General features: G+C 39.5%; 1 protein-coding gene across 1 annotated transcript in view; it reads right to left on the bottom strand.

Moving 5' to 3' along the window:
- NR5A2 (nuclear receptor subfamily 5 group A member 2) overlaps window positions 1–26406 on the bottom strand; it is a 104542-nt gene that overhangs the window by 2962 nt on the left and 75174 nt on the right. The gene's annotated exons all lie outside the window — the stretch shown is intronic.

Genomic DNA, 26406 nt, shown 5'->3' with positions numbered 1-26406 from the left:
ACTTACAGACTGTTTTTTTTCTCTTGACAAAAGCATATTTTACATGCTGCTCAATATTCAGTAAATCCATTCCCCAATTTTCCTGGGAAAATGATCACAAAAGAACTCTAGCAGACTGTCTTGTTGAAATTTTGCATATACCTCAAATCAATTAGACACCAATGGATTTTGAGCAAGGTCAACTCTTTTCATAGCTTACAAAAGGGAAGGCTGAAGATTTCTGAAGTAGATGACCATAATATATTGCCAGCAAATGAGTCCCCAGAGGAAGACCTATCTTTAACCCAGTATATTAAACAATTCATATAATTCTGTATTAATTTTTCTGACCCAAGGTGAAATCTGTGTCCAGGGTATGATGTAGTTAATTCTAATAAAAAGTGACAAGGTTCTTGTTTCTGTTTGACATTTTCTAAATGATTCTGAAAGCCTTTGACTTGTCTTGCCTATGCTAATGAACCATCTGGTACACTCCAGTGACTGCCAAAATAATCTTACCTACTAGAAACTCTCTAAAATATATATTTCAATGACTAATGATCTTTATAAAATAAAACTCATGTCCTTTGGACAGAATAAAAGATAAGTGCTCTTTAACCTGAATATGGTTTATAAATTCTGATACATTGATCTCCTTTGCTATTGGACAACTGTCATTCACACTGGTGAGGTGGGCACTGGCAAATTGTTCATTCTAACAACATATTATCTACAGTTACTATACAGCACCTCTGAGCTCTCTAGGAATGTTGAAATTGATGGTGTACTGAACTTTTCATATCTGTGTTATTTCCATAAAAGGTAGTTTGGTGGCATACTTATTTTGATGTGTCTACATTGCGATATTATAGTCCTTGAGATGCTGATCTTTTTTTGTATTCAAAAAAGTGTAAATTAAAGTTCTGTTCAATGCAAAAGACAACATTAATGGGAAGCATAGTTAGAAACTAAAACACAAAGATCTAGAAATTAAAATTTTCAGGATAACTAAAATCATCCTGCTTACATGTATGCACCAGATGCTGTTAAATTAACAGCTTTATATATACATATGCAGTGGTCAAGGTGCAGTTGCTGTGAGAACATGTCTTGGTTGTCAGCATAACATTAAGACATGAATGAATGTTAACAAGAAACACAATAACAATGTAATTAACATGAACTTAGAGGCCAAATTTTCTCCTATGCAGGTTTTTCCAGGATAGTAGGCCGGGAACGTGCTGAATTCCCACCTGTGGAGTCTCCTTCAAATCTTATTGCTGAAGGGAGATGAAATGGAGTTTTTCATTATGCAGAGCAAGAATGGGTTTTGGCCCCCCAAACCCACCAATGCCCTGGGATACATGTGGCACTCAAGCCCAAGCTTTGACCCAATTTATTTTAATGCTAGAATGTGTTTTAATGCTTTTAATAGGTAAGACTAAGGATAAGAGTGTTTGAAATGCAAGTAGATGAACATACAGTATAAATTACAGGCTTGGTAAAAAGGTGAGACATAGCAAGGCCTATAAGAGTTGGAATAACTAAATCAGGAGTTAGCATTAAGAAGTCACCTAGGGTCACCAGTTTTGGGGACTTTTTGTGATTTGTATCTTGTGACAAGCAAGTTAGCCACACAGAAGTGAAAAACAGGTTATAGAATAGCTTTTTTTGTGGGATTTTGGGATACATGTATCCATGGAGCTGACTGCACTGATAGGTCAACCCCTTGCCCACTACTTTTGATACAACAGTGAGGCCAACCACAGAACGTTCACTATGAGTAGCCAGCATTCCAAACAACGTATGTTTTCAAGAACATAACAAATGGGTAGGGGCTGAACCATTGTCGAATATGGTCCCAGTCATGTGTAGATGCAAGGAAAGAAAGGGGTATAAAGAAGGGGTGAGCACCTGAAAAACTGATGTAAAATGGACCATCACTTCCAGATTATGGTGTACTCCACTGACTATGTCTATTTTTATCTGTTTCCTATGTCTTCAGAAGTTTGAGTGTGACAGCACTAGGGACTGGCTGTTTCTAGGCATCTGATTTTTTGTTTGGTTGCATGAATGATTTGGGTACTTTGGTTATTAAATAAAAACTCTATTCATGTGATTCGCCAATTTAATTTATTAAATAATAATTTATGTAGCTACTAGAGAAAGAACCTGCTACCTGTGACTGCTATGCTTTGCAGCCCAAATTAATTTTTCAGGCTACATGCCAGAGATTGGGTCCATTGACCCTATTCCTGAAAGTGCTTCTGATGGAGCAAAGCCTGGTTCCTGGGCAGAGCCCAAATAAATTCTGCTCTGTGCAGGAAGACTTTGGAGGTGATTGAAGGACAGAATTTTTCCATTCCAACCAGGCAACAAGGTCTGAACCACCCTGAAGTTTCTGCATGGCCATTACTGCAGATTTGGAGCTACAGTAATATACACAGCTCTCTAGATGGTTTGTCCCATAGCCCTACTATGTATGCCTGATGCTAGGGTGACCAGACAGCAAATGTGAATAATTGGAATGGAGGTGAGGGGTAATAGGAGCCTATATAAGAACAAGACCCAAAAATCAGGACTGTCCCTATAAAATTGGGACATCTGGTCACCCTACCTGCTGCAGAGACTGACATGCAGCAGCTGCACTCTTCTGCTGAAAATATCAAGTTTCCCTCTGTGGTTACTCTGCATCTTGCTCCTTCAAAGTGCTAGTTTGACTGTGTATATGAGGCCTCCTGTGACCAGGGTGTATTTGGCCCTTACACTCTCTGTCTGAAGAGAGGAACGGCCTATGCCTCTACACTGAACTGAGTTCACTAATCAACCTCCCTCCTCTTTATTGTGCTGCAGGCCTGAGCAACTGGGAGCAGAACCTCCTCCTGAATTGCTGGCTGGCCTTAAGGAAGCCAGTGGGAAATCCCTAAAATTGGAGCAGGTTCTGTCCATGGCTGGGGGTTCTAGAAACCAGACTTCAAAGCCTGATCAGCCACCTCTCCTAGTTATCCAAACCCTCAGTTACCCAAAGTTTTCTGGTGTCCCCAGAGATCTTTGGATAATCAGGTTTGTAATATATTATAAAAATATACCATGCATTGTTTTTAAAGACATTGTTTCATGCTCATAACTGCAAACTAGATGTCCTCCAGGTGGCTGTAATTAATCACTTTTTCTCTTTGTAACATCTTGTGTGGGAAATGACATAATTTCATTTTCTCTAGTCTACAGAAAACAAAGTACACAGAATTAAATGTGAAAAGTTGTACTGCTCTGCATAAATTACCACTGCTATTTGCCTTTTAGAAGAGTAACGACATGCACAAGGTATTTTGCAATTCTGCAATGGTTTAAAAATCTGTCCTAAATATGCTTCTGGGAGGTTGTTAAGAATACTAACATTTCCAACTATCACAATTATTTAAAATGGTTTACTTTCAAAAGTGAAATACAATCACGAGTTTGCTGCTACCATGTAAGAAATTCCCACAGACACTGCAGGTGAAGTAAAAGACAAACAGATAAATAGAGAGTTTGCAGTTTAGACTATATTAAATGAACAATGATGTTGCAGAATCAGTATGTCAAACTTCATCTTATAAATGTAACTTTTGAGCTATGGCTGCTTTCAGATACTGTGGGCCTGATCCAAAGCCTATTAAAATTGATAGGCATCTTTTGCCTTCAATAGATTTTGGATTAGGTCCTATTTTAGGTTAAATTATTATAATATTTTTAAAGAACACAAGTTTAATCCTGACTTCTGCTCTATGTTCTTAAATATTACTTGTGTTTTCAGTTGTAACTTCACAAAACCACTCAGTTCTTAGCAGAGATGAAGAACCACCAAAGTCTAAAAATACACATACTCCTTATAGATTCATATATTGTAGGGCTGGAAGGGACCTTGAGAGGTCATCGAGACCAGTCCCCTGCCCTCATGGCAGGACCAAATACTGTCTAGACCATCCCTGATAGACATTTATCTAACCTACTCTTAAATATCTCCAGAGATGGAGAGTCCACAACCTCCCTAGGCAATTTATTCCAGCGTTTAACCACCCTGACAGTTAGGAACTTTTTCCTAATGTCCAACCTAAACCTCCCTTGCTGCAGTTTAAGCCCATTGCTTCTTGTTCTATCCTTAGAGGCTAAGATGAACAAGTTTTCTCCCCTCTCCTTATGACACCCTTTTAGATACCTGAAAACTGCTATCATGTCCCCTCTGTCTTCTTTTTTCCAAACTAAACAAACCCAATTCTCTCAGCCTTCCTTCATAGGTCATGTTCTCTACACCTTTAATCATTCTTGTTGCTCTTCTCTGTACCCTCTCCAATTTCTCCACATCTTTCTTGAAATGCGGTGCCCAGAACTGGACACAATATTCCAATTGAAGCCTAACCAGTGCAGAGTAGAGCGGAAGAATGACTTCTCGTAACTTGCTCACAACACACCTGTTAATGCATCCCAGAATCATGTATGCTTTTTTTGCAACAGCATCACACTGTTGACTCATATGTTGGTGTTTTTTTCTTCTTGTTTTTTGTTTAAGATATGGAGGCAAAGTATGTGCTGTTGAGAGACACATTCTGCTGTCAGATGTGCCAGTATCATTTTGGAGTCAGTGGGGCTACATCCTGCCCTCAGTTACACTTGTGCTACCTGTGACCTATGACATTGTTACGCCTATGCTACCCTTTGTGAGTTCAGTGGCTCAGTTTGACTTAATGGACGATGCATGGAAATGAGGGCAGAATTTGTGTCTGTGATATTTTTTCACCTCAGTGCACAGAGCTTTAAGCATTCCTATAGAACGGTGATAACCATTCTAGGAATGCCATATAAATAACTTCAATTAACGATGACATTAAACACGAGTGATAGTATTGTGGCTAAAATGCCACATATTCAAGTTGAAAATACACTTCTTAATGCATTCGCTCTAGAGAGATATTCTTAATAAAGTATTACCGTTGTCTGTTGTCTTGGAAAACCCCCTTGGTCTCAAAAATTATGGGCAAAACAAATGTAGAAAAACACAGGAGATAATTATGAGGCACTGATATCATGGGAACACGTGATATAGGCTTCATTGTGATGCCCAGTACCCCTATATTATATAGCATTTACTTCATAAGTTTTTTCATGGAACCCTTTACAGTAATAAATAATGTAAATACTTTTTAAAGAGATAGATGAGGTGGGGAGAGGTCCACCTCTGACGAGGATGAGTAACAATGAAGGGGAAATAGAAAATGTAAGGTATTTCTGTTGTCGTCTTCAGCTTTGCAGGCTAGAACAGGGGTCAGCAACCTTTCAGAAGTGGTTTGCCAAGTCTTCATTTATTCACCCTAATTTAAGGTTTTGCGTGCCAGTAATACATTTTAACGTTCTTAGAAAGTCTCTTTCTATAAGTCTATAATATATAACTAAACTATTGTTGTATGTAAAGTAAATAAGGTTTTAAAAATGTTTAAGAAGTTTCATTTAAAATTAAATAAAATGCAATCCCCTGGACAAGGGGCCAGGACCCGGGCAGTGTGAGTGCCACTGAAAATCAGCTCGCATGCCGCCTTCGGCATCCATGCCATAAGTTGCCTACCCCTGGGCTAGACCAAAGAAGATTATTATACTATTGGGCCCATTGATGCTTCCTGATGCTTGTGTATTTAGCTGATTATTCATAATGTGGTACTTAACTATAATTTTGATTTTCTTTTATTCTAGCTATTATGATAGGATTTTTTTTTAATGTTTGTGGTTGTACCTCTGGGTAAAGAGATTTGATTTCATTATAAAAAATATTTATCTTCTGACTAAAGATTCTATGACCACTAATGTTCTATGTGGATAAATCACCAGTCATCACATTGAAATCAGTTGGGATGAAATTCACCTGACACGTATAGTAAGAAAATCTGTAGTACTTTTTATAAAATTATTCAACCAATTCAGGTTTTTTTGCAGTCTATATGTCTCCTATCTATCTTTGTATCTCTTAGTTAGATTTTAAAGTACACATGTTTAAGCTTAATGTAATAAATTAGTTTCCAAGATTTAAAAACTTGTAAAATAAAATAAGCAGAAATAGACCCCTCGCCCACCCATACACCCTTTAAATTCTAGCAACTAGAAAACGCATGTTGTGTTGCTACAGTAAGTCCAATCTCTTATCTCATCTACTTTATTCACTCAGGGACTAATTACCAACTTTTTACATGAAACAGCCTTACTGTGAGTTCACAGTGGGGTGCACATCTTTTTCCATCCTTATTGGAGAGTACACCCTTAGGTCTTCTGGAATATATTACATGTTTTACAAGAACTAGCAATAGCTATTCTGTCAAACACAGAGTGTGTGTTCTCTATAGTTTACTTCTGAAGATGAAGACAAAAAAACTATTATAGTGGTGCCAGTAGCAGCCCTATAGTCACAGTAAAAGTCTCAGTATTTCCACTAAATCTTCAATTTTCAGGGGTTCATACCTCTGTCATCAAATTGTGCTCTAAGCTGAAACTTTGCATACAAGATAAGCACACTTGGGTTCTGAAGAAAACACTTTTGCGTATTTTCCAAAAAATGGGTCTGGCCTTTAGAGGGGGGAAATATTTAGGTTTCAGAGAGATTTCCCCCTCCTCATGTTCCAAACTTGAAACACTGACATTTGGTGTGCTATTAATCCATAGAGAGCTCTCACTGGTTTGGGAATTTTGAAAAGAAAAATGAAAGGGAATGAGAGATTTTACTTTGAAAAATGGTTACTGTGCAGGAGCTGTGTAAGTACTTTTCAAAGAATGTTAATTAATTTTTATTGCTTCATTTCACCAGCCACTCCTGTCTGCATCACATGAACCAACTGGCCATGCACATGCACAGAACCCATAATTCCACTCCTGCCTCTCTGGACTTTGGAGTTCTCGGCCCCTACTCTAGTACCACAAATGAGAGTGCTGATATTATCAACATTTTAAGATATGAGAGGAGAATTTTTCAAAGTAGAAATTAATTTAAATCCTCCTCCAATCCCTATTGACTTCAGTGGGCCATAGATAAAATTCTTAAATGTATTAAACCCTGTTTCTCAAAGGACTCAGTTGGAGGGAAAACGTATGGACAAATACAGTAGTATAGTTGAGGTACACAAACTTCTTGGGTGCTCTATTAAAGACTTTCGTTCTCCTTCTGCCTCCTTACCACATATGCAGCAGCTGAAGCACCCTTCAGCCTCAGCGTCCTGAGGTCACAATTGACATTTACACTTGGACTTTTTTTGACCTATCAGCAGTCAGATGCCTGAACTTCCCACTCTCTCCTCTTTCTTTCCTCTTCTCTTTTCTCCTCATGCCTTCACCTCTTCCCTCCCTTCCTTCTGTCCAATTTATTTCTTCCTTATTCTTCTACCTGCTGATCCAAAGAATGAAACAAGCAAACCTGGAACTAATAAACCATGTGTCATACATTCCGGTGACCACATGCTTGTAACTTGCATCCTTTCCCTACATTATTTATTTTTATCTCTTTAAACTATATACCCTTGAAGACAGGGACTGTGTCTTTCCAAATGCAAGGTTGAATAGCAACTATGATATTTTAGGGTCTATCAAAAATAAGACTCTCCATAGGTTTCTAAAGTTGAACATGCAAAATTATAGGATATTTTGGAAAATTTGGGCCGAAGTGACTTGCTGAAGGTCATAGAGGGAATCTATGGCAGAGAATAGACTTTATCTACACGTATGGTGGCGTGTACACTGCAGGCATTAAACATGTCACTACCTGCCACAGGGAAAGAAGGCAGGTAGGGTCCATACTTGTTATTGCGGCGTGTAGCTATGTGCTACAGTGAAAGGCTCTGGTAGCGGGGGAAGGATCTGGCAGCAGGGAGGTGGTGGGGAAACTGAGTGAACTGCTGCCAGAGCCATTTATTGTGGTGTGGAAAGTGTCTGGCAGCAAGACACTACACTGCTGAAAATAGACATGGGAGGCTCTACTTGGGCATGCAGAGAGCTGTGTGGACAGTGTCGGGTATGTACACTGGGGGTTCAGGCATGTGGGGCACACTACTCATGTAAGTTGTGTCTCACTGTCTCCACTGATATTTATAGTGCTAGCTGGGTGTGCAGTGTCTTTACTCTACATGTTGCCATAAGTGTAGACATAAACATAGATTAGAACCCATATTACTTGACTCCTATATAAGTCTCCTGTTCACAGTATGATTATTGGCTAGAAATATTCAGCTTACCAAATATGGTAAATATTTGTACTTCTAAGCAAGCTAATGATTTCATTGGCCCAATAATTCACCTTAGCAGCAAGCTTCCAAACATTTCTGTAACCAAATGTGTCCTAATCTATTCAGTGTATAACTTGCTTTAAGTAAATTAGGAGTAAAGTACCACATTTGATAAAAGTAGGAAATAGGATCAGATTTTGAATGAAAGTGCTAAAAAAATAAGAATAGGTGAGACCAAATTGTGTGTGCAACTCATTCTTGAAGAATAGTTTGTAAAACTTTCTTCTCAGGGCCTCTTTGTTTCAAGAGCTGTTGACTGAACTAATGGTAGTCATAGGGACCTGATTTGTCAAGATATAATGTTTACAGTTTGTAGGTTATGAATATTTAAAATCAGTGTAATTGTTTATAAAATTCCTGGAAATGGTGGTTGGAGCAATCTTTCAAAAGTCTTGAAGCTGAGCACAAAGGTAAATAAGGTGTTATATTTAGTTAATGACAAACCACAATAAAACCTAGAGGAATGAGGAAATATACATTCCTTGGTGGGAAGGTATTGAATGTTTGGAATAAAGAAACAAATTTTTTTTAGATAGGCATTTTAGGGGAGGAAGTTGGAATATTATGTTTCCCCTTTACTAATTAAACACTGTTTATTAGAGGAATAATGGGCAGATTAATTTCAGGTGTAGTTCCACTTGAGTCAGTGAAATTACATCAGGAATGAATATGACCAAAGAAGTAGTACAAATATTTTGTGAAAATATAGCCTATATAAATTTCTACTGTGGTTAGAACACAGAAGTGCAGCTGTCACTGAAACCCTCTTGAGTAGCAGGCTGTATCCTTTTATAAAGCCCATCTGTCTCTATGAAAAATGCATGATCATAAAAAGCAGTGTTCCTTAGGGAAAAACCTCTCTGTGCTAATCTTGTAGACCTTTACAAAACATTTTTTTGAAACCTAAGTTTGCCTTTGATTTTCATTCCGGAACTTTTGTGTTTTTGCGAAGTTTTCTTATTCTATTAGAATAAGATATGAAGTTCAGTTTGTTCAAGTGGTAAGTCCAGACTATGAATAAGCCATGTTATCATATGAAAGAGAATTAAACAGGCAGATTCAAGTGGGGATATATTAAGCCAAATTTAAGCTCCTGTTGCTGAATTTAGCCTGTACTAGATGTCTGGTTTGCTTCGGGATAAATTCAGTTTTTCAGCTAATCGAATGAGGAAAACTGCCTCAGGTATGATAAAATTTACAAGAGAGCTCAGTCAAACAGTTCTTGTTATAAATATTAGCTTAAAGGCATTCTTCTGGTTTTTGGATCAGGACTGTATTTACATTTAATTATTACATTTAAAACTTTTATCAACTTGGCTAAAATGTTAGGCCAGCCAGTTATATTATGATGCTCTGTAAGTAAGAGTAGAGCTTCAGACTACTTTTACTTTTGTACTATTCTGTGAAACTCGTTTGGCTACACAATGCCATTCAGTGTAACCAAATCCCTGCAGGAACAAGAATTGTAATGTCTTTTTTTTAAAATGAGAAAATATAGCTTATAGTAAAGATGTTTGTGATTTACTAATCTCAGAGATCCTGTATTGTGCCATGTTTTTCTGCCAACATAATAGATACCTAAATTAGTAATTAAAAGAAAATCAAACAACAACAAAAAAATACAGATGAAGAACATAAATATTTAGGTGTACTGTAGAGTCTGGTTGATAGGTAGCTTTAAGTTTGTATAAGTTTTAAGTGCTAACCATAGCAATATATTCTGTGTGGTATGGTAACACGCAGCCCTCTCCTAATGGAACACAGTCACAGACCATTTGTACTTTTTTGAAGTTTTGCACATTCTACAATGTGAGTGGAAATGTTTTTTCCATTAAGCAAATGACATTTCTTGTTTAGTCTTTTGTTTGCATTCCCCTGAACATTTTAGCTCTTACCTTAAAGGGCTCAGTCCTGCAAGAGGCTGAGCACTCTGGTCCCAACCCAGCAAAGCAGTTAAGTGTATGCTTAACTTAATGTGTGTGCTAAGGGCTTTGCTGAATCTGGACCAGAGTGCTCAGCAGGATGGAGCCCACCTGCAGCTTTGTTTGGGAGCATCACTGCAGCAACAAAACAGTGCAGACACACTCACTATGTTCACCGTTCACTTTCCTGGTCCCAGTTCCACACCATGGAAATCAGTGGAACTTTTGTCATCCCTTTCAATGGGATGAGGATCAGGCCCTGACATTTCTACATAGCAAGATTACAAAGCCAGGGGCCAAAATGAAGGAAAATAATTCAGGGACCAGCTAGCATCTTATTTCTGGGGGGAAAATATCCATTGTCAAAGTGATTTCCTAACAAGGTCATTAAAGCCATGTTCTTATCAATAATTTTTTGACATTGTTTAAATTATTAATTCATCCAAGTGCCTGGGGAAATGTATTTTGTGTATGACGGACAGTAAATCCATAGTGTGATTTTTGTCTTCTGCACTCCAAAGCATGTGGCAGAGGGAGCAGCAGGGATACTGACCAAAAAAAATCTCAAAGTACATTAGCCATTGTAGCTCTTACTTTATATATATATTATATAGGTACAATGAGGTGTGTTAAGAATAGAATGTCAGCCTCACTCTTTTTTCCATGCATTCAGTGATAACAGTAGAGGGGTTTGTTGTTCATAATATCTATTTTTTTATATCTGGCAAGTAGTTACCATAATGAGAATAAAGATTTGTATAATTGTTATGGTTCAGTAATGTGCTATGCAGTATGGTGTAACAACAATAGTGGTAATAAAGTTTGATTATTTTTACATAATATTATCAATTAAAAACTTGAGCTTTACTATTATTACATATGGGATAGTCTTTATTGGTAGTGCCTGTGTTTTTCACGATGTAGACTTTACAACTATAAAGATGACTTGAGATTGGTAATGAAATATGGGGCCTTCCCATCTAGGCCACTGGTTCAAATCCATCCAAAGTTAGTGATGATCAAAAGTCATCTGACGCCAGCTATGTAAAATGAAGGAGTGGGAAGTCCCATTCCTCACTGGCAGATGTGGATGTCACAAAATCCACCACCAGAACCGAGTGTGAGAATCTGTATTTGTGCAGATAATAGGTCCTGCTGTTTGCATTCTTGGCAGAGAGGCCAAGGAATGAATGGGCATGGAGACTTTCCACTTTTCCCCCCTAAAAGTGGTCCCTCCAGGTCAAAACTGGACACCGCTGCTTCTTGTTCCATAGATAAAAAGCAAGCTTCACTTCCAGAAACCTTGACCTTTCACTACCATTAAATGCAATTAAACTGTGATTTACTACTAGAATATTTCAAATCATCTTTCTTTTTACATAGCATGGTTACTTGTCTGAGAAGTGGTAACATAATTTTTCTACCAAGACTTTTTGTATATGCTTATACAATAGAAGTGGTTTGGATACTTAAATTGCAGAGATAGATTTCATCGTGTGGCTTCCACATGTGCACAGGCACTTTGCAGGTACAAACGCTTGCATATGTACTTTAAAAAGTCTGTACACATGCAAATATTAAAATCTGTATTAATCATTTCCCCCATTTGGGTCTTCTGTATCAGTTGCTAACTTGCATATGCAGAAGTTTACAATTCTGTGCACACACATGTAGTGGCTGAGTAAAGATTCCACTGAAATTTTACCCCACAGTGTGATGCTTTCCATAGCACAACTTAACTGTAGATTCATGTCCGTAAATTGTATTATTTATTTGTATTCCGGTAGTGTCCGTGGCCCCAGTGGAGATCAAGCCCAACTGTTCTACATGCTGTGTAAATAAATAGCAAGAAGCTGTCCCTGCCCCTGAGCACTCACAGTTTAGACAAGACCGACAGAGATGGGGGCAAAAGGAAGTATTATTCTCCCTATTTTACCGATGGGGAACTGAGGCACAGAGAGAGAAACTGACCTGTCTAAGGTCACACAGGAAGTCAGTGGTAGAACCAGGACTTGAACTCAGATCTTTTGAGTCCCAGTTCAGTGTCTTAACCAAAATCCCATCCTTCCTTTCTAAATATTGTTTTATTTTATACTTAGTTGCCATTCTATTTTGAACACGACATTCTCATGAAGTGAGCTTTAATTCTCAGTCACCTCCTTCATTTTCCTAGTCACAAATCTAATCAGATAGGCTTCTTCAGTGGAGCAGCAGAGCTCATTTAAAAAGTTTTCCCTGGTGTAAATATGAGGGCTAATTAGGGATGGATGAGCAGGTTAAGTAAATCTCCTACCTCAAATCAAATCTGAACCATTGCTGTGGATAAACAGCTTGATCCTGTGAGTTGCTGAATGCCCTCAAGTAAGTCAAAGTGAGTTCAGGGTGCTCAACACCTCATAGGATCAGGCCCTTAATTCTGCCTCCACTATCAAATCTCTGTAAAGACTTCTAATCCTAGTCCATCTCCCACTGCTATTTCCTCTTCCACAGGGTTCTGGTGGGCACTTGGCTGAGCTCAAGTGCACCGCTTACTGTCACCTACTGCTTCCCCTCTAGGGGCCCAATCCAACTCCCACTAAAATCAATAGGAGTATTTCTGCTGAACTGACTGGTAGTTGGACTAGGTCCCACTTGAAAGTAAGTGTCCAAATGCACCTCAGAGCATGTGAATTTTTCCAGTTGTGAGTTTCAGCAGTGTTTACTTGTGGACAGGGTTACATTTCCCATTCCTATTTTATTTTAAAGAGTGGGATTTATATTTTCATTTTCATTTTTTTTTACAGATTTTCATTAATCGTTCTAAATTAACTGTAAAAGTTACACCGGCTGGAGCCACAGAAATCTTTAAAGAAGCTTGAGTTTCTTACTTTCATATGTGAGGTCATGACTGCAAAATATTGCTTTCCCATTAAATCACAGTACTGAAACAAGGGGGATATATGTTTTGTGGGATATAATTTAAGTATACACCTGCACCCTTGTGTTATATAAACATGCAGACTTTCAAGTTCAAAGGTAATCAAAAGCAAACAGTGGAATCTCTGGTTATACATGATCATATCCTAGAAATGCCAGAGGATCTGCTAAAATTTGCTGCAGCATTCTCCCACCCTTGTTGCAGAAAATGATACTTAACTGCTGGAGAAATCCAAGGGCCCTGATCATATCCCAGGCTATCAGCTCATAAATTTTCTTTTGTTTCTCTGCATTCTTGATTTACATTCACTAATTGGAAGTTAATGTGCTCCCAGAGGCATGTAAATCATATTTAATCTAAAAATCATACTACTTTCTTCCAAGGTGTACTTCAGAAGGCCACTGAACATGTTAAATATTCCAAATGCCATCTCTGTATCTGCTATGTCATTGGTAATATTATAGTGAACCTTTTTTAGTAGGTGGTGGTGACTGGGTGTTTAACATAGAGGTTATTATACCGTTCGCCTTAATCAGAGGAAGTTTTCTGAATGTGAACTAGTGAACATTAAAGCAACCCTCACTATATCTGTCCAGCTGAATTTAATTAAATTATTGCAAAAAAAGCAGTGAAAGATTTCATCTTGATATTACTTTCCTAGTTCAGCTTTTGGGGTAAAACAAACAAACAGTTCCCAGTGTAGAAAAGACAAATCAGCTTTGGCGCCTACCCCTGTAAAAGAATTATCAGCTAGAGTAACTTGACATAGGATCCAGTTGCTCAAAAATCCCACATATTTGATGTTTCAAATTCAGACATCCTTCATTTAGACCGAAATAACAGACATTTATTGTGTACCTTGCAGTTGGTGACTATTTAACAGCAAGGTGCTCTCACAGCGTGGTACTCTTTATGTGCACAGTAATGAAAGTTCACTATTGATTTTTCTGTAGCTGCTTGTAACTATTATAGTTGATACATCAATAGAAAAGGAAAGCACAATGTTTCACAGGAGGCAGAAAATCAGAGAATACATGATGCTGTGACAGTAAATCATGGCATAATCTCAGGAATTGATAGATGGTTACTGCTAACTTGAAACCCATGGCTTTCTCTGAAAAGACTACCCTATAATCGCCCAATATGTTCTAACAGACTGACTGTCTGTAATAGTGCTAACGGACACAACACAATGTTTCATCTTCAAAGTAACAGTTTCCACAAGCTCAGTTGTTTTGTTGTGGCAGAGTCCATTTTGCATCTTATTGCAAAGGGAGACAGAAAGAATATGGTTTGAATATGAGTAGGACTTGAACTTTGTAAGAGATTATTTCCAGAAAAGAGCACAGAGGGTTTAAGTAAGTTGTCATTAATTCTCAACTTGCAGAAGTCTGCAGCTCTCAGTAAAGGAAATGCCTAAGAATTGGTTATTGTTGGTGTCAAAATATTTGAGCTGTTTTGTCAGAAAAGACAACTGCACAGAAAATACGTTTACCACAACCTCTTCCGGTTCCACAGTGTTCTGAAAGAGTGCCAGAAGTCACGTGAATAATCGGTGGTGCTCTTAAGTGTCTGCTGCTGTGTCTGCAGAATGTTTCCAGGGCACAAATATGTCTGAATTGTACAGTATGCCTTGTGAGGTTTTTACCAGGAATGCATTCAACTGCTCCATTCCCTTTTCACCTCTGTCCCAGCTATGGTAGTTTTACTTGTGGTTTTATTAACTGTATGGTCTCATTGCACTGCTAAACTTTTAAAATGTAAAGGTCCACGGTAAAGAAATGGGATATTACTGGGGGCAAAGCTCCAGATAACATAGCTGGCTGGATGAAGCTTTATGTATTATTTATACCTCTTCTATGGCTCTCACAGTAGCCCTTTACCCATGTTCCTGCACTTGTAGCATTCCCTTCTAGCTTTTTTTTTTTTTTTTTTTTTTAAAGAGTTCAGGGTGTGATTTTTGGCCCTCTCAGCCCTCCGAAAAGCAGCAGGTGATTCCATCTCTGTGAGCCTGGACATCTGTCAGAAAAAATGGGTATCCACAAAGGGAACAGACATCCTCAGAAAATCACCTGCCTCCCTACTGAACTTGGACAGCAGTTGCCCTTTGAAGAAGAGTCTGTTTACAGTAATTTATTCTTTTTTTTTTTTGGAGAGGAATTGTGAGGAGGAGGCCTAGAGTCCTTGCCTTCCCTGTCCCCAAGCAATCCACCCCCATGAAGGGTTTCCTGCAGTTGGGAGAATGGAGAGGGTGCTGTTGAGGTGCCACTCCCCATTTTGGCATTTTTCCCCTTCTGTAGCTCAACATCAGCAAGTGGAGGAGTATACTGGGACCCACATTTCCAAAGGGCTCTGAAAGTCACTGTCTGGTGATGATGCTCAAAGTATATTTCTTGCATAAACTCTTGAGTTTAATTTCTAAAAGCTAGTTAAGAATATCCCCAATAATTAAGGACAATGAATGATTCTTGTGCAGGCTGAGGTTTTGGAAACTGCACTGAGTATTTTAGGGGCTTCTAAAGCTAGTTCACTCTGCTCACTCTCTGCTGCACGTTCCACCATTGTGGTAGGCACTGTACAAACAGATACAGACATAGGGCCTCTGCCCTGAAGAGCTCATATACATAATTATCTATCTGTACTGTTTTAGTGCCTGACAGTCCCAGTCACGAGCCAGGACCAACAGGGCTAGGTGCTGTAAACACAGTACAAAAAGACAGTCCCTGCTCCAAAGAAATTGCATCTAACTACTAGTCTTGAAGTCTGTTTCTGCGCTTTCTTCCATTGCTCCTTTCCTGTTCATTTATTTCATTCTCCCTCCATCTCTCACTGTTACTCTGAGCTCTATTCCATTTTTCTTTTTCCTTTCTGCCAATTTTCTCCTCCCTGCCTTTTCATATTTTCAGACTTCTTTCCCATGACCACCCTCCATTCTCTTGCCATCTTTCCCTCTGACCCTCATTCCATACTGTTCTTACCCTTCATCTTTTACACTTTCACCACTTCCTTTTTTGTCCTGATATGCTCTTTTTCCTCCCATCTGTTTTCCTCCCTGAACTTCCTTCTCTCTTGTTCGTCTGCGCTTGCTTCCATTTTCCTTTCCTTCCTTCAGATCCACCCATTACTTTTGCTTTCTCCTTTGCTAGGAAGCCACTCAAACTGCCACAGTTGTTCCTTCTACTCCACCCATGGTCCATATTTCTTTCTTTTCTCCCCTTTCAGGTCTCTCCCCCTTCTGTCTCTCTTTCCAGGTTGTCCCCCCTTCGCTCTCTCCCAGGTCCTTTATTACATGTCTCCTTTAACTACCTCCATCCCCACTGTTACAAGAGTGCTCTCTAAATGAGATGTCTGTATATATGTCGTTAGTTAAATAATGTGCTAGAAGGTGGTGCTTAAGAATATGCAGCATTGTACACAGGTTTTCTAGGAGCAATAAAAGTAGTTGTTGTGCACTGCAAATGGATTCCTTTGTGCAGCTCTTTACTTCAGTTCTTAACTGCTTTCCAGCCTGCATTCCTGTCTCCACCATGGCTAATTCCAGCTGCATGTTCTTGGCTGTAGGTAAGATAGGCCCAAGAATCTCTTCAGCCTGCCTGCAAAGAGTCTTTTGATGCAGAGCCAGGATGAAGCTGGAGCTACTGCTGCTATGCTCTTGCATGGCTCTCCACATCAGACCTCTCAGCAGTGGGAAGCAGAGCTCACGTCCACTCTTGCTGCACAGCCATGAGGCAGGCAGTATACATTTGGTTGGCCAGCAGATGGCAGGAATAAAAGCTGCCATTTACAGCTGGAGAAGGCACTGCTATGCTCACAGCCTGGCAGGGCTGCTACAGCCATAGTCAGGCATCAGCGAGATGAGAGAAATAAGATGGGGATTTTTGGCACACTCTGCAGTGTGTCCCTCCTTAGAGGCTGACTGTCAAGTTTATGTTGGCTTTCAGGTGATCATCTGTGTTCACACTGTATTTAAACACATTTGTAGCTAACAGCTCTGATCCCAGTGTGGAATGGGCCTTTGTTGGGCTAGATCAGGGGTAGGCAACCTATGGCATGTGTGCCGAAGGCGGCACGTGATCTGATTTTCAGTGGCGCTCACACTGCCCAGGTCCTGGTCACCAGTCCGGGGGGCTCTGCATTTTAATTTAATTTTAAATTAAGCTTCTTAAATGTTTTGAAAACCTTATTTACTTTACATACAACAATAGTTTAGTTATATATTATAGACTTATAGAAAGGTATCTAAAAATATTAAAATGTATTACTGGCATGCAAAACCTTAAATTAGTGTGAATAAATGAAGACTCGGCACAGCACTTCTGAAAGGTTGCCAATCCCTAGGCTAGATTGTTCCATATTTCAGACTTAGCTCATAGTTGTTTACAGCACTTCATTGTTCCCTTCTACACCTCATCGTAAATTCATATTTGTAAACAAACTCTCGAGATGTTGGAAATTGGCTGGAAAAATCACTGTTAGGATTTTAAAAGGTTTCATATATTTAGTACTGCAAACTCCTGCAAGTTAGATATTATGGCCAGATCCTGCCAATCCTTCCTTATGTAACTAGACACAATGCTTACTTACAGGAGTAAGGATTTGCAAGAACCTTTTAATTTACTCTGTGGGCGGGAGTGATGGGGGAATTATTACCAGTTCTAATGACTACTTCTACATAAAAATATTTAATTCTCAGCCTGGCACAATTACTTTCAGAATCTATTCATACTCTCAGAGTATTACCTTATGTCTCAATTCAGCAAAGCACTTAAGATCATGCTTACCTTTAAAAATGTGGGGTGGCCTATTACATTCAAAATTAATCAAATGGATACGTTTTGCTGGATTGGGGGCGTTGGACACCAAAACTGAGGAAGTGGTCTAAGGAGTTTATTGCTTCTGCTTACAGTACTTGAAAATTGTGTATGTATGCTCATTCCCTCCCTCCCACCCCCCCAAACACACACTCCAGTACCATGCAAACATTGAACATATGTAATCTACATTAAAGCCATATATGATGCACAAATTCCAAAGTGACCTATCAGACCCAAATGTGGATCTGTGCTGTTGATGTTTTCAGTATAGCTGTTAGCAGTGGGGGAAGCATCTAATAGTACAGTGACTGACATTCTATACATTCATTAGATAGATAAAGTCCCTTGGTGCTGTGATTGCAGAAGATGCTAGTCGGCTTGTTCTGAAATCCCCACTGAATGCATATAAAGGCAGTATAGAATACAAACATCACTTGGATACCCATGTTTCTAATTACTGACAAAACTGCATCTAACAAATATGTGACCTAATTTTCTTTTCAGCATCTGATTCTTTTGTTTAAAAAATTGCATTTTTAAAAATGCGGTGAAAGAAACTGCAGGCTTTTTTGTCTTTAACATCCCCCCTTCCCCAAAGGTGGTGTGATCATATCGGGAGTAGTTCATGCCTGGTGTAACTCCGTTGAACTCAGTGGAGTTACAACGAGGTGAATCTGCATCATTCATTGTGTTTTATCAAATATCATCATTCATTTGCATTGATTTTTATTTAATTTCTATATAATTTTGGCTTAGTGCACTTGTTAAAACACAATCAATGTAACCATAAAACAGAAGGGAGCCTGTGTTTCCTTTTGAGGAGTTTATTAACCATGACACTAACATCCAGAGCTGAGGTGAATTATAAAGGATTAAAAACCAAAATGGCTGATTTAATTCCTCCTCATAATTTATTAACCCCCCACCTCTGTTCATTTTACTCCTTTAAAATAATTTTCCTTTTTCATAGACACTGAACAGATATAGATTTAGAAACTCTTTGAAGAAAGGTAAGTAGAAAACAAATTTTAGTGTCTATTTTTCTTCTAAGCTGATTGTACAGTGTTTGGAAACCAGCATGGAAGGCTGGACTAAAAAATTGTCAGCTTGCCGAATAAGAAGCAGAGAGTAGTCTTGCATGGGCAACCCAGTTTATCAAAATCCTCACTCCACACATCATCATTTAGCATCTGTAACAACTTCAGGAATCAGGATTCATTTCCCATTATTTGACTTTTTGTTGCTGGTTATGATGGATGAAGTAAAAGGAAGACACTTGATTTCTTTCCCTATACAGTAACGCCCCACTTAACATCCTCTCGCTTAACATTGTTTCGATCTTACGTCCCTGCTCAGTTACAGAACATGCTCCATTTAAAGTTGTGCAATGCTTCGCTATAACATCGTTTGCCTGCCTGCTTTGTCCACAGCAGGCAGTCCCCCGTTCAGCTCCCCTACATTCCCCTGCCTCCTGCCCATGGCAATCAGCTGGCTTGTGGCATTCAGGAGGAAGGGGAGAGGAGCGAGGACTCAGTGCTCAGGCTTCCCCTCCCTTCCCTGCCTCCCGAAAGCCGCAGACCAGCTGATTGCCACAGGAGGGAGGGGGGAGCCTGAGCGCTGAGTCCTCGCTCCTCCCCCGCCTTCCCCCTGAACGTTGCAAGCCAGCTGATTGCCATGGGCAGGAGGGAGGGCGGAGAAGTGAGGATGTGGTGCACCTCCTCCCTGCCTCCTGCCCGCAGCAATCAGCTGGCTTGCAGTGTTCAGGAGGCAGGGGAGGGAGTTGGAGCCTGCGCACCGTGTCCTCGCTCCTCCCTGCTCCCTCCTGCTTCCTGAACGCTGCAATCCAGCTGATTGTCACGGGCAGGAGGCAGCGGAGAGAGCGGGGAGGATGCGGCGTGCGGAGTAGAGGGAGAGGAGTGGGGGGAAGAAGAGGTGGGTTAAGGATGGGGACTTAGGGGAAGGGGTAGTGTGGGCAGGCTGAGGGTTGAGCCTTCTGCCCCTGGTGCTTGCAGAGAAGGGGAAGCTGCCGCTGCTGCTGTGCAATGTGCTTCTCCTAGCCTTCAGCCTCCTTGCCTGCCTCATTGTCTCCAGTGCCAGTGGGCTGTGCCTGTGTGGGGTAAGGTGGGGGCACCTCCCAACTATACTACTGTACTGTATGGCAAAAAAAATTTCCCTGGAACCTAATCCCCCCTCCCCTTTTACGTTCATTCTTATGGGGAAATTGGATTCGCTTAACATCGTTTCACTTAGTCACATTTTTCAGGAACATAACTACAACGTTAAGTGAGGAGTTACTGTATAGAATTTAGAAGGGCCAGAGTAGTAAAGAAGGTTTTGATATAAAGTTGCAAAGGAAAGTCAAGTACGTGTCATTTTGTGCCATACAATATATGGAATGTAAGTGTTCGGGTGTGAAAAGTGAGCTTTGAAAGGATGAATTTCAAAGAGTTCCACATAGGTTAGCCCCTTGATTCCCACTGACATGAAAATGTAGAAGGTAACTCCTTCAGGACAATATGTTACACAATTTATAAAGAAAAAGACTTCCCCCAACATCCATAAAATTCTTTAATCAGGGACTTATAGCTGTGACTTTTATGGAGTCTGTCATAAGGCAGCCCTGCCTGGAGTGCCCTCCTGTGACAGGCTGCGGCATGACAGTCATGCTTGCCTCAGTTTCCCCTCTCAGAGTCCCCAGTAAATCTACACAAGCTGTCTAGACTTCCTTCACTCACACAGACCCTTTCTCAGTGCCAGATGATATTTTGGTTATGATACTTTCAATTATATAGCATCTTTCATCCAAGGATCTCATTATTACTTACAAAGGTGGGTAGATATTATTACCATTTTACAGATAAGGAGACTGAGGCATCATTTGAGTAATTGTCCAAAGCCACATTGTGAATTTGTGACAGTCAGTAATAGAAAACAATTCTCCTGACATCCATCCCCTTGGGAAAAACCCTCATAACATGAGTTAATCCTAAATGTGTTCAAATCTATGGCAATTAGGATCAAACAAATAGAAAATAAACAAAAGTAATATGTGAAATATTTTTATTGGTCCAACCCAGTTCAAACAAACTTTACTTTAATAGACTTTAAGGCCAGAAAGGGCCATTATGATCATCTAGTCTGACTTTAAGGTCAACACAGGTCAAAGAACCCCACCCCTCAGTAATTCTTCCATCAAACCCATAACTTCTATTTAAGCTATAGCATATCTTTTAGAAAAACATCCAGGCATGATTTAAAATCTTCAGGTGACAGAGAATCCACCATGTTCCTAGGTGATGGTTCAATAATTAAATATCCTCATTAAAACTGCACTTACTTACTATGACCTGCCTAAAAAACATTTATTAGCTATCTCACCAGTTCCATTTAGAGCACATTTAGGGCTTGATTCCAGAAACGTGAATAATCCCATTGACTTCAGTGGGATTACTCACACTAGTAAATATTTGCAGGACTAAACCTTTATTTGATAACCAGGGCAACTCTACACTAATAAGAAACCAACTCAATGAATTTGAAGTGTCTCCTTGTTTGTGCAAGTCATTCTTAGGCTGGGAGTAAAGAACAGGGAATGTAAACTATCTATGCTAAACACCATCAGTTGAGTAAACAACACTATTAATGTAACAAGCATCACACGGGATAAATATATTGTCAAACTATTGTTTGGAAAAATATATTTAAATATATGGTGTTTTCAGCTATTGCAGCCAGCTGCCATCTCATAATAAATGAAATTAACTCTTTCCCTTGATATAAATACATATTGATTAGGTTTAAACTCTGAACTTCAAAATGAGTTATATTTGCCCATGGCTCAACTGCTTTGTTCACTAGAAAGAAAAAAAAAAACCCAACAACCCCAACACCTATTATACTGCATTTAATTAAGACAAGCATCAGCTTTATGTACAATTATTTGCTTCTGCCAAGTCTCTATGGTGTAAATATTGAATGGTCACATCTCCTGAATGCTAATCAATCCTCTCTGAATTCCAAATGATTACATAAATTTAAGGAAATGTTTATTTGCCAGTATTATCCTCAGATGCATACATTAGTTAGACATTAGGATCAAGATATGTGCATCTATTTGACAAGTATACAGTATTTTTTTCTAAATTAGACTATCATATGGGGAAAGTTAAAAGCCATGTCTGCGTGCTAATAATGCTGAGAACCCCAGGATATTCCTCTTGCTTGTCTGAGTTCACTAGATACAATTTTTCTAATGCACTCGGGTAACAGTATGTGATGAATACATTACAAAGACCTCCAATGGTTATCACTAAAAACCATCGTAATATTAGACCAGTTCTAAAGAGGCATATTTTATAAGCTGTCAAAGGTAAAACAATAAATCTGGATGACCACGATGTGCATTCTGAATAAGATTAAATTAAACCATAAGTACTGTCTGTTACTTTCAATAAGAATCAAGCATATTTAAGGCAACAATTCTGTTTTTGCATGCATGTGTACAGTCAGCTTTTACTGAACTCAATTAGAGATCTGCATTAGCTGCTGGGGGCAGAATTTGTCCCACAGTATACTTCACTTCCACCTTGTAGCATCTGTTTTGAGTTCTTTGAATGAAACTTGCTATATAAATACAAAGTATTAGGAGTATTATCTATGAGCCTCCCAACAGCTGTTAAGATTAAAGAACTATTTTTGTTCCAATTTTACAGAAGGTGAAATAGAGGCACAGAAAGTCTTAGGTAACTTGCACGCTGGAAATAGAATTTCCGGAAATAACTTTGTCTGACCTAATCTTTCCTCCTATTATTTTATGTTCCCAAATTTATAGCACCTTTAGTGAACTGTGCCTTTAACAAATTCAAACCAGAAAATCCAAGTGGCTGGGACCAAGTGTGGTAGATGCAGGAAGCTGCAGTAAAGGTCTGTTTGTTGGGTTGTGTCTCTGTGTGTGATAACAAATTGAGGATCATATACCTCTGCACTGATTAGTTTCTGTCTAGCTATCTGATATTGTTCTCTGTTCCCTCCTCAGACCCCTTTGCCCTGCTCAAGCCACATGACTCACTGACCACTTTGTTCCCATCTCACACTTCCCAGATCTGTGGACCCCTAAGCCTTGTAACTCCCACCACAAACCAGTCCACATGCCCCCTTCACGTCCCTCTTTAAAACATACCACTTCCAAATGATATCCTAGTGTTCCTCACCCAAGATGGGCTAACTAATCTTGTGATAAAAAATAAACCCTCAGCAAAAACTGGAAGTGACAAGTTACATGTGAACCACAAAGCTTTAGCACTATTCGTTGCTGAATGCTTTCCCCTAGCTTTTGTCTGTTTAGATTGTAAGCTCTTTGGAGAAAGGGACCATTCCTTGTCTGTAAATCACTCAGCGCACTGTGGATGCTATATAAGTAAATAATAGTAATAATTAATCACAAAATGCTCTTCCAGCTTCAGGCTGCTGCTGAGCTCTTGGAACCAACTGAAAAGAGTTGCTGCACAGATTTCTCTGTGTGCTTTCCAAGAAGCAAATGATGGAGTACAATAATGAGAGCTGTCCTCTCCCATCTGTGCTGGAGTACTGCAGAGAATACACAGACATAAGTACAGGTTCCTTTGCTAATATTGCTCCTATCTGGCGAAAAGGGGCACATCTCTAATGAACAATATAACATCCAGGGAGAGTGAATCACAATTGTCTCCCCATGTGACATGGTGGTCTGCTTGAAAACTAAGGCTTTCTTTAATAGCCAATTGTTTGCCATACATAATGATTAAATGTTTACCATTTGTACAAGTCCCTGTTGCCTCATGTTAAGTGAGATGCAAGATCAATAGTTGCTCTGCAATTATTTGCCCATTGATAAAACCTTCATTTCTTAAATGAAGTACATTTATCTGTGTTCTGACAGTGATGAGAGAAGTACCAGTCAGTTGCTGCTTATTCTAGCATTAAGTTCCTCAGGCAAACAAGTGGCTGGACATGGGTCAAATGATGTCTAACTTTCTTACTATTGGCATTTCACTCTACAAACTGTTCTGATGGAAGTGTTGACAAATCCTTGCTCAGTTCTAATGATGAAAGCTAGCACAACAAATAGGAAGTTTTGGTAAAAGGAAAACAATGGCTGGATTTCAGTTTAAATGACTTGACTGTAAAAATACTAGACAGCAATAAAGAAAAGATCTGTTGCACCTGAGAAGATGATAGAAAGTATTCCTATGAGAAACCTGCTTGCTTGTTAAAATGTCCATTTTAAATTAGTCATTTAGTTAATGGAAAATTAATCTGAACTCTTCTTTTGTAGAAAGGGGACCTAATTTAGAGCTAAAGTGTGAAATCCTGGCCTCATTGATGTCAGTGGCAAAATTCCTATTTGCTTCAAGGGAGTGAGGATTTCATCCAAGGTATGCTGTATTTATCTGTTTCTGCTTTAGGGTTGCAAAATGTTAGTGCTAGTCAGTGAAGCAACAAGGTGACAATGCTGTTTTGCTGCTAAAATACATGCACTTTTCTGTTCATGTGCGTATGTGAAGAGGAATATTTTTGACATTATTGGATTTGGAAACGAATCATATGTTTGTAGCTTTGTTTATATTAGCTGTTATTATTAAGCAAGCTGTAACTAGTATTTTAATTGTTAGATGTTTAAATTTGTTGGGGGAATTGATAGCTGTTTCTGTGTGTGCTGTTTACTTTACTTAGATATGAATTTTTAAGGGTTGGGTGGCAGTACAATAAACAGTTAGTACCTGTGGCTACTTTGCTTTCTAGGTGCAGTGTTTGGAGATGGAAAATCTGTGCATGGGATGTTAATACATTAGGGACTTAATCCTGTGAGATGCTGAACTACATGTAAGACATGCTGAGTACTCTCCAGTTCCATTGATTCCAAGGGGAACTGAAAGCTCAGAACCCGTTGATGAATCAGGATCTGTAGGTAGAAATATTCTGAGAAATTAGGATATTTAAGTATCTATTTTCTACTATTTTGACCCATCTCGGTCTTCAGTTCCCTGTAAAATGACATCAAGTGGTATCTGGTTATTTTTTGACCATAGTTTGCTGCCCTGTTTGGAAATGCCCTATAGAGTTTAATAGAAAATTTTTCTATAGGTTTTGGACCATTTTATAGAAAATTATACTCTTGCTGTAGAATTCTATTGGATGTTTCTAAAATCCCACAGGAAGGATCCCATTCCTTGTTAAATTCTATAAATGTTGAAGGTAATTTCAACAGAACTCTGTTTAATCCCCATAAAATTCCATGGGATTTTCCATAAAAGGCTCGTTGAGCGTGATCCTGCGCCCACTGAAGTCAAATACAAAACTCCCATTGACTTCAATGGGTGTAGGATCAGTCCCATGAAGAGCACAGGCTTAAGTGGGACTGTTACATTTTGTCAATGTCTAGAATAATTTCTCAGGGGGTAGGAGGGATTAAATATGTAACAATTTAGTTATATTTTGGTGAGACTTGATCTAGTTGTGGCAGAGAAGGCGGGTTTATTGATTTCAGTCTAATTTATTTTGGTGGTAGTTAATGTCTTATGATCTCTGTGGGTCACGGGATGCTGTTTCCAGATACCTGGGCTTGCTGACTCTCTTCTGATTTGCTCTCCTTCAGCTCCTCTGCTCTCCATTCGTTGTGAGTTAGGCTATGGACTTCGATCAAAGCTGTGATTTGTAACTGGCATAGGCATACTTGTGCTAGCTTTAATGTAATTAGCATAGATAAAAATAGCAGTGAAGACATGGTGGCATGAACTGCAGAGTGGGCTAGCAACATGAATACCTACCCATGGGGACTGGGCTCGGAGAGGGGTCTTAAGTGACAAGAGAAGAAACAACGCGAAAGGGGTGGGAGGCCCCAGAAAATAGATGCCAAAAGGGGCAAGGGAAAAAAAGGAACAAGGAAAATCTGTAAAACTCTCTGTTTTCTGGTTCCTAGCTAACTTTGGGATTGGCTGGACTATGGGACTACAACATGAATCCTCTCATTTAAGCTTCAACAGCCTTTTATTATCTTGGGAATCAATCAAAAGCATTTTTCTGCACAAGCCCTTTGGACCGCTTTACTAGTAGATACTAACAGTCTACTTCTTTAATTTTATATCTAGACCAGCAGTTCTCAAGCTATGGGGCAGGCCTCCCAAGGGAGGTGTGGGAATGTGTCAAGGGAGGTGCTGTGTGCTTGCGCTTTTTGTGTGTGCGTGAAGAGCTTTGACTGACAGCCCTGTGTGGCTGGGCTGGGGCTTGTGCAGAAGGGACATGGACACCTGGGAGGTGGGGTTATGAGGACAACTGGAGCCCCACCACCCAGGATTGGGGTCTCCGTCCCTCTCCTCCATCACTCAGTCCTTCATTGGGAGGCAGCCTGAGCTCAGACTCTCCTTCTTGACCCCCAATCCCTCACCTGGAGGCGGCAGGGCTCTGGCTGTCAGCCTCAGGGGGGCAGCGGCAGGGCAGAAGTA

The sequence above is a fragment of the Gopherus flavomarginatus genome, chromosome 7 (assembly GCF_025201925.1).
Source record: "Gopherus flavomarginatus isolate rGopFla2 chromosome 7, rGopFla2.mat.asm, whole genome shotgun sequence".
Classification (NCBI taxonomy): Eukaryota; Metazoa; Chordata; order Testudines; family Testudinidae; genus Gopherus; species Gopherus flavomarginatus.
The sequence above is the reverse complement of the archived record's forward strand: the minus strand, read 5'-3'. Positions and strand labels throughout refer to the sequence as shown.